The sequence below is a fragment of the Dermacentor albipictus genome, chromosome 7 (assembly GCF_038994185.2).
Source record: "Dermacentor albipictus isolate Rhodes 1998 colony chromosome 7, USDA_Dalb.pri_finalv2, whole genome shotgun sequence".
NCBI classification, from domain to species: Eukaryota; Metazoa; Arthropoda; class Arachnida; order Ixodida; family Ixodidae; genus Dermacentor; species Dermacentor albipictus.
In genome coordinates this window covers 66,044,364-66,050,141 of record NC_091827.1, presented here as the reverse complement: position 1 = coordinate 66,050,141, position 5,778 = coordinate 66,044,364, and the positions used below count along the sequence as shown (strand labels likewise).

The window sequence follows — 5,778 nt, the reverse complement described above, 5'->3', positions numbered from 1 at the left end:
GACCCGGTCTGGCTACACTGTGCAGTATGGCGGCTTTACGGAGGTCCCCGCGTACGCTTTCCTTGGTGAAAACTTTAAGTTTGTTGCACTGCGATGTTAATTCGCGCTGTTTTGTGGGGGGAGAACGGGTAGTGGACGCCGAGCACCTCATTTTAGTCGGTACCAGTGGTACAAAGAGTAATTAAGTAGAAGTGGTCGCGCGTGTGTGCAAACCTCCGGCGTGACAACGGACCCGCACGAGATTGTGGTGAGAATCGCCGACGCATTCCGGGACCCATCGATCGTGGAGGCAAAGTGTTCGTGCACTGCTGGATTGTCGCAAAAGTGCAAGCACATCTCGGCTGTTTCTCCTGGCACCTTATCCTGGAACATTTGGTGTAGTTGTCAGTCCCTTTAATGTTTCATCTCTACATTGCGTTTCAATGCTGTTCATATTGCAAAGATCGTAGTAAAGTGAAATGTTCATGTGCGTGCACCGTTGTAAGCAGAAGAGATCCTATTACGTGCCGAACTGCAACTTAGCTTCACCTTGTGCTGTGGCGCTTGGGGTTACCTATCACAATACATATCCTGCTTTTTTTCTTTTTTTTTGCCGACATGACTGTTCGTTTCCTATGGCTCATACGTTATTGTTTCACAATTTGTGCTCGAGCAACTGCGTGATATCAGTGGCGACTCAGGCAGAACTCATGAAACCAACTTTTGTTGTCTTTGTTAGTGCCCTTCTTAAAGGGGCCCTGAAACTGGCATGCCGCATAATATAGATACCACGACCACCACAAGCTCTGTTCGCAGGACGATCAGACAGCCGTGTGTATTTATTGGTCTCTGTAAGTGATGTAGCTCCAGGCGTCCATCTCGCGTTTAGAGAGTGCCACACATGCCTGAACCACAAGTAGCAATGTGTAAAAAAAAAAAAACTTGACCAGGACCTTGCTACCTTGCCATGCACCGTGTAGCTTCCTGCACACTAGCTGAGGCGAAAGGAGAAAGCAATGCATCAGTGCAATAACTACTAATTCCGCTTACAGTTCAATGACTCGAAGAATTTTTGCAGCAGGCGGTGTCCTTTTGTAGTGAGGTAACTATGATCAGTCGGAAGTGTTTCAGTGCCCCTTTAAGTGTTTGTTAAGTGCTTTAAGTGCATGTTAAACTTTTATGTCACTTACTTTCCATTTATTGATATGTTGATAGTAAGGACAGCTCTATATGCTCTCTGGAGGTCAATAATTATCATTCACTGATGTTAAGTCTGCACAAGTGTCTCCCCATGTTGTATTACCAGTGGTTTAGTTATGCCTCCCAGGACAGCCATTTGCACTGTATTCAACAAACTGGGAAGAAGCATAAATTATGGTACATATACCAGCTGGGGTCATTTGAATCAAACCATTCTTTCAGAGTACTCAACTCTGGTGGCCAAACTTTTTAAATACTCATCGTATGCAGGTTTGACACTGTTTCATGTTACTTCTCATGTTCTGTTTGGCCAGATATACCCTCATATGCTAAAGAGTGCAACAAAAATGGGCTTGAGTAAAACGTATGAGGTAAGTACAGTGAACAAAATATTGAGTGCGTGTGGTTTATTTTGTGAAAAAATACAAGTAAGGAAAGGGACAACAAACAGCCATTGAAGAATAACCACAACTCTATGCACACAGATCATAATTGAACTGCAAATATCTCGGAATACCATAAGATGAAAACTTGCATCAGAATGCGTAGTGTAAATCAGCACTTCAATGAAGAATACAAGTTGCAAAAGAATGTGCATTGCTAATTTACAAAAAGTGTGTTGAAGTTGAAGTCTGCAGGTTTGGCCAATGCAAACAAGTGCAGCATGTAGATCACATGGCAACGACCGTGTCTGAAAAGTATGATGTGGCTGAGTGGCATAAAAAATGCTGGATTTCCAAACAGAAGACCGCACTTACTCTCAAGGCCACCACGCTTTGATGGAGCCAAGGTTACACGCACAAATGCCTCTATGCAATACAGGCTACTTGCAATATCCCCAGCCATGGCACGACTTCAGGTGAATCACCTAATGCCGAATATGCAAACGTGCCACTGGAATTCATCTTTTGGTGGCACAGCCACAGTTACTTTTAAAATTTCACACATCAACTGAGCAGTGTCTGCAATTATGTTGCTACATGTAGTTAGAGAACAGTTAAAAAGGTGACTCAAGAATGCAGTGGAAATATGCTTCAATTTCACCAATGTCAATGCAATTGTTTTTACACATAACTGGTGCCGTCCTGAAAGTGGATGAATTTTTGTGTAGCACGTCACACGAGCATTCAGAACATCGAATGATGGCAGGCCTGTGAATGTATTTACGTTGCTACTATTTATCGTGTTCACAAACTTCTGTGGAAAAGTACCCGATGTCACTTGGGCAGCCTTGCTTTCTGTAAGCCTTGTCCGTGAAGCCATTTCTAGTAGGAAATTTGCCACGTCTTCTTCTCTTGAGTACTCTGCCATTAATGTCTGGAGGCCAGGTTGGCAAGCACATTCCTGTCACAAAACAAAAGCAAGAGTTGTAATGTCTGACATATCTGACGCGAAATGCAGCTTCTTTTTGTCATTCCAATAATGCACGTCAATGTATTAAATTCAATGTTGGAAGTAGGAAAGCCAGGCTTTTTGCATCAGTTAATTTGCACCCATCACACACCACAATCCTTTCACGAAGTTAATCCAGAAAACATGCTGCCGGCTAGGTAAAGACAGCTACCACATCACAAATATATAGAAAAAATAAATTGCCATATTTGCTATGTCCTTGTCCCTTATGGTGTTTGCAAGGCTTTGGTCCATGCTGTTAGGGGATGAGAAATCGTCCTGCAATGTCAGATAGAGATCAGTTCAAGAAACCAGTGGATAAGCAATGTGTGCACAAGTTGCAATTAATGTGCACCCATCACACACCACGTGCTACAATGCTTTTACGATGTAAATCCAGAAAGCATGCCACCGTCTAGGTAAAGACAGCTACCACAACACATACATATACAAAAAGAAATTACCATATTTCCTTTGTCACTTATTTGGTCCATGCTGTTGCGGTCAGGGGATGGGAGATCGTCCTACAATGTCAGAGTTTAATCACAAGGAATTAGTGGTGAAGCAATGTGTGCACAATTGCAGGCAGCCAATTTACCATGGTGGTCGTGCTGACAGGTGCATGGGGCAACACCTTTGCTTCTAATGGGGAGGCAGCAGTTTCCTTGCTTGATTCATTCTGTAATGCATTAAAAGGTGTTGACATCTATTGCATGCTTGTAGACATGGTGTATGTACCATAAGCATATAAGTGCTGCACCATGTAGTCAAATTAACTTACTCTGGCTGACCGATACACACGTCGGCGAAGTCTTGCCAGTAAAAGCTCTTTCATATGAGCATCCTTGTTCTCATCATAACATGACGTCCTTGGCAGGTTTTCAGTTGGTACTGCATTTTTTTCAGCCGCTGTCTTTGACATGCTACATCTGAAAAAATAAATGAATTGTTTATGCTTTATTGTGCCTCAATATGGGCTGCACCCAGAATTTTTTTCTTTTTACCTCAGAAACAAGGCCACAATATTTATAAAAAAACATTTGCAAGGAAATGAAGCACGGTTTGAGTGTGCAAGGCTATGCAACGTTGTACACCGAATGCAGCATCTGCAAAACGTAGTTGAAGGCTGCTCATAACGCAAAGTACACAGGTGCAAACACCACCACATGACCGGAGTAGTTTTGCCACTGACTTGGGGATGATTTAATAACACAGATAAAGCTAGCTTAGGTACTAATACTGCACATACATATGCGACACGTCAGTAGACGGCGGACGCCGTAAATTTTCCTCGAAACTAGCAAACGCGTGTAAAATTGACATGTGGCTGTCGCGTAAGTGGCAAACTTCTGCAATGAACGTGATAGGCTCGCCACCGGTGCGAAATACCAGTGTCATATGGCCACTCTTGAGCACGTCGGAGATTCTCAAGTGCAAGTGGCAAATTCGTAATCAGTCGCGCTGGGAAGTGCCCGCGTGCAGTGCGCCTGTGCTGCAAGTTCATCCGCACCACGCATGATATTTATTCCGCTTTAGCATGCCACATACGTGGCACGTTTACACTCAACACTTCCCGAACTTGCTAGTACATCATTCGTAAACATTTGAATCTCCGACGCCCGTATAAGTTGCGCGAGACGTGCTGGGCATCAAAAGCCTACCGAGTTACAGCCGGGTGTAGCCAACGAGCGCAGAGGTGACGTTGCTCGCAGAAACCGCTGTGAAGCATCGAACATGAGCTCTAATTACAGCCAATGTGGTTAACGAGTGCAGAAGAGACGTTCCTCGAAGGAACCGCTGTGACAGGTCACGAACCTGTGCTCGAATTTCGCGTTGCGGCTAACATATGCAGCAAATAATGCATAGCCCAATCGCCAGTGCCCGCAATGCGAAACGTGTTTACATAAGGTGACACAGCGACATGTATAATGGCCACGCACAATGGTCATGCATTAGGGTCGAGTTCACAAGTTCACAATAGTGTCTCACCTGGTAAGGAGAAATTATCCCGTGCAAAATGCCGTGAGCAAACAGTCACTGTAAGCGTCACAGCCTTGCCGATGCGGAGGTTAGCGATCCACCTGGTTCTGCGGCTTCAGCCTTTCCACTCGGAGGGAAGTGCGTGAACGGAAATATCGCTGTCCTTCCATCTCGCTGGCACGCACCGAGGAACACAGCAGAACTGCTTGGCCGTTCGCTTTTTCTTTGCTAGCAGCTTCATTCTTCCGTCCGCGACAGCAGCCTCGACGGCACACACGGCGACTGGACCTCCGTATTTCGTTTCTCCCTACTGCCGCTAGGTGTCGCATGAATTGCTGGAGTTGCGAATACATTGCCGCCAATCCCTCGCCGGTGGTCGTACGTAATAAAATAAAGTTTTTGTAATGTGCCTTGAAACGTGTGTTTTTGTCACATATCACTTTGAAGAACAATGTGCGTAATGGGCGCACATCACGGGATCAGTGTCAGTGGGTCACGGGAACATGTCTACAGCTTCGCTGACCAACCTCCTTCATCGGAGTGGATTGGTGGAGATATTTTTTTGTACCTTTCCCTCCCTATAGCATTTTCCTCAATCTATACAGAGCCTTCTATTATAGACAGAGTACTTATGCCCTTTGTGGGTATACGCCATAGTTGAGGATCATCACCATCGTCATATATGGGCCATCGTCACCAATCGTAGCATCAGGAATTAAGCTACGCCCGCCCATCGAGACACCTTCCTTGAAAGAGCTATAATTAGTGTTTCTTTGGGAGCTTGAAACTGGCTTTGCTGACTGGAACGCAACGGCCTCAGTCGTCACCTTCGCGTCATCGTCGTTTATCGCGTGGCCATCGGGCCGCTTCTTCAAGCAACATCCTCGCCATAAGCGTATACAGAAAAACAATAATTTACACTCCGATTACCTCGACAGCACACCTTGGTCCACTGTATGACAGTTGTAACGTTAAAAGGTGTATGCAGCGTGTAAATATACTTTACATTTCGGTCTCCATCTCAAAGCTGATTTCGGATATTGAGCACTATCCTGTTCGAACGTGCGTGAATAGCCAGATAAAATACGAAGGTTGTAAAAGACTGCAGGTTCATTAAGCAGAACGTATGGTTGTCATCATAACCCTGCCCCGAGACCGGTGAAGAGCGCTGGCTCCCCCTAGACGCCACACGAAGTCGCGTAGGTGGCCAAGCAGAAATGACACCGC

At 45.2% G+C, this 5,778-nt stretch overlaps 1 long non-coding RNA gene across 3 annotated transcripts; it reads right to left on the bottom strand.

Annotated features, from left to right (window-relative positions):
- Positions 1-2,024: 2,024 nt before the first annotated feature.
- On the bottom strand, positions 2,025-4,833 carry LOC135921541 (uncharacterized). 3 transcript variants are annotated; one of them, XR_010570554.2, is made up of 4 exons: positions 4,561-4,833; positions 3,170-3,500; positions 3,036-3,095; positions 2,025-2,523 (listed from the first exon to the last, which is right to left on the bottom strand). It is a non-coding gene; the product is annotated as an uncharacterized lncRNA (long non-coding RNA). The 3 variants fall into 3 exon arrangements; XR_010570553.2 differs by lacking the exon at positions 2,025-2,523 and having other exon boundaries at positions 2,900-3,095; positions 3,170-3,250; positions 3,353-3,500; XR_010570552.2 differs by lacking the exon at positions 2,025-2,523 and having other exon boundaries at positions 2,900-3,095.
- Between the last annotated feature and the right edge of the window lie 945 nt (positions 4,834-5,778).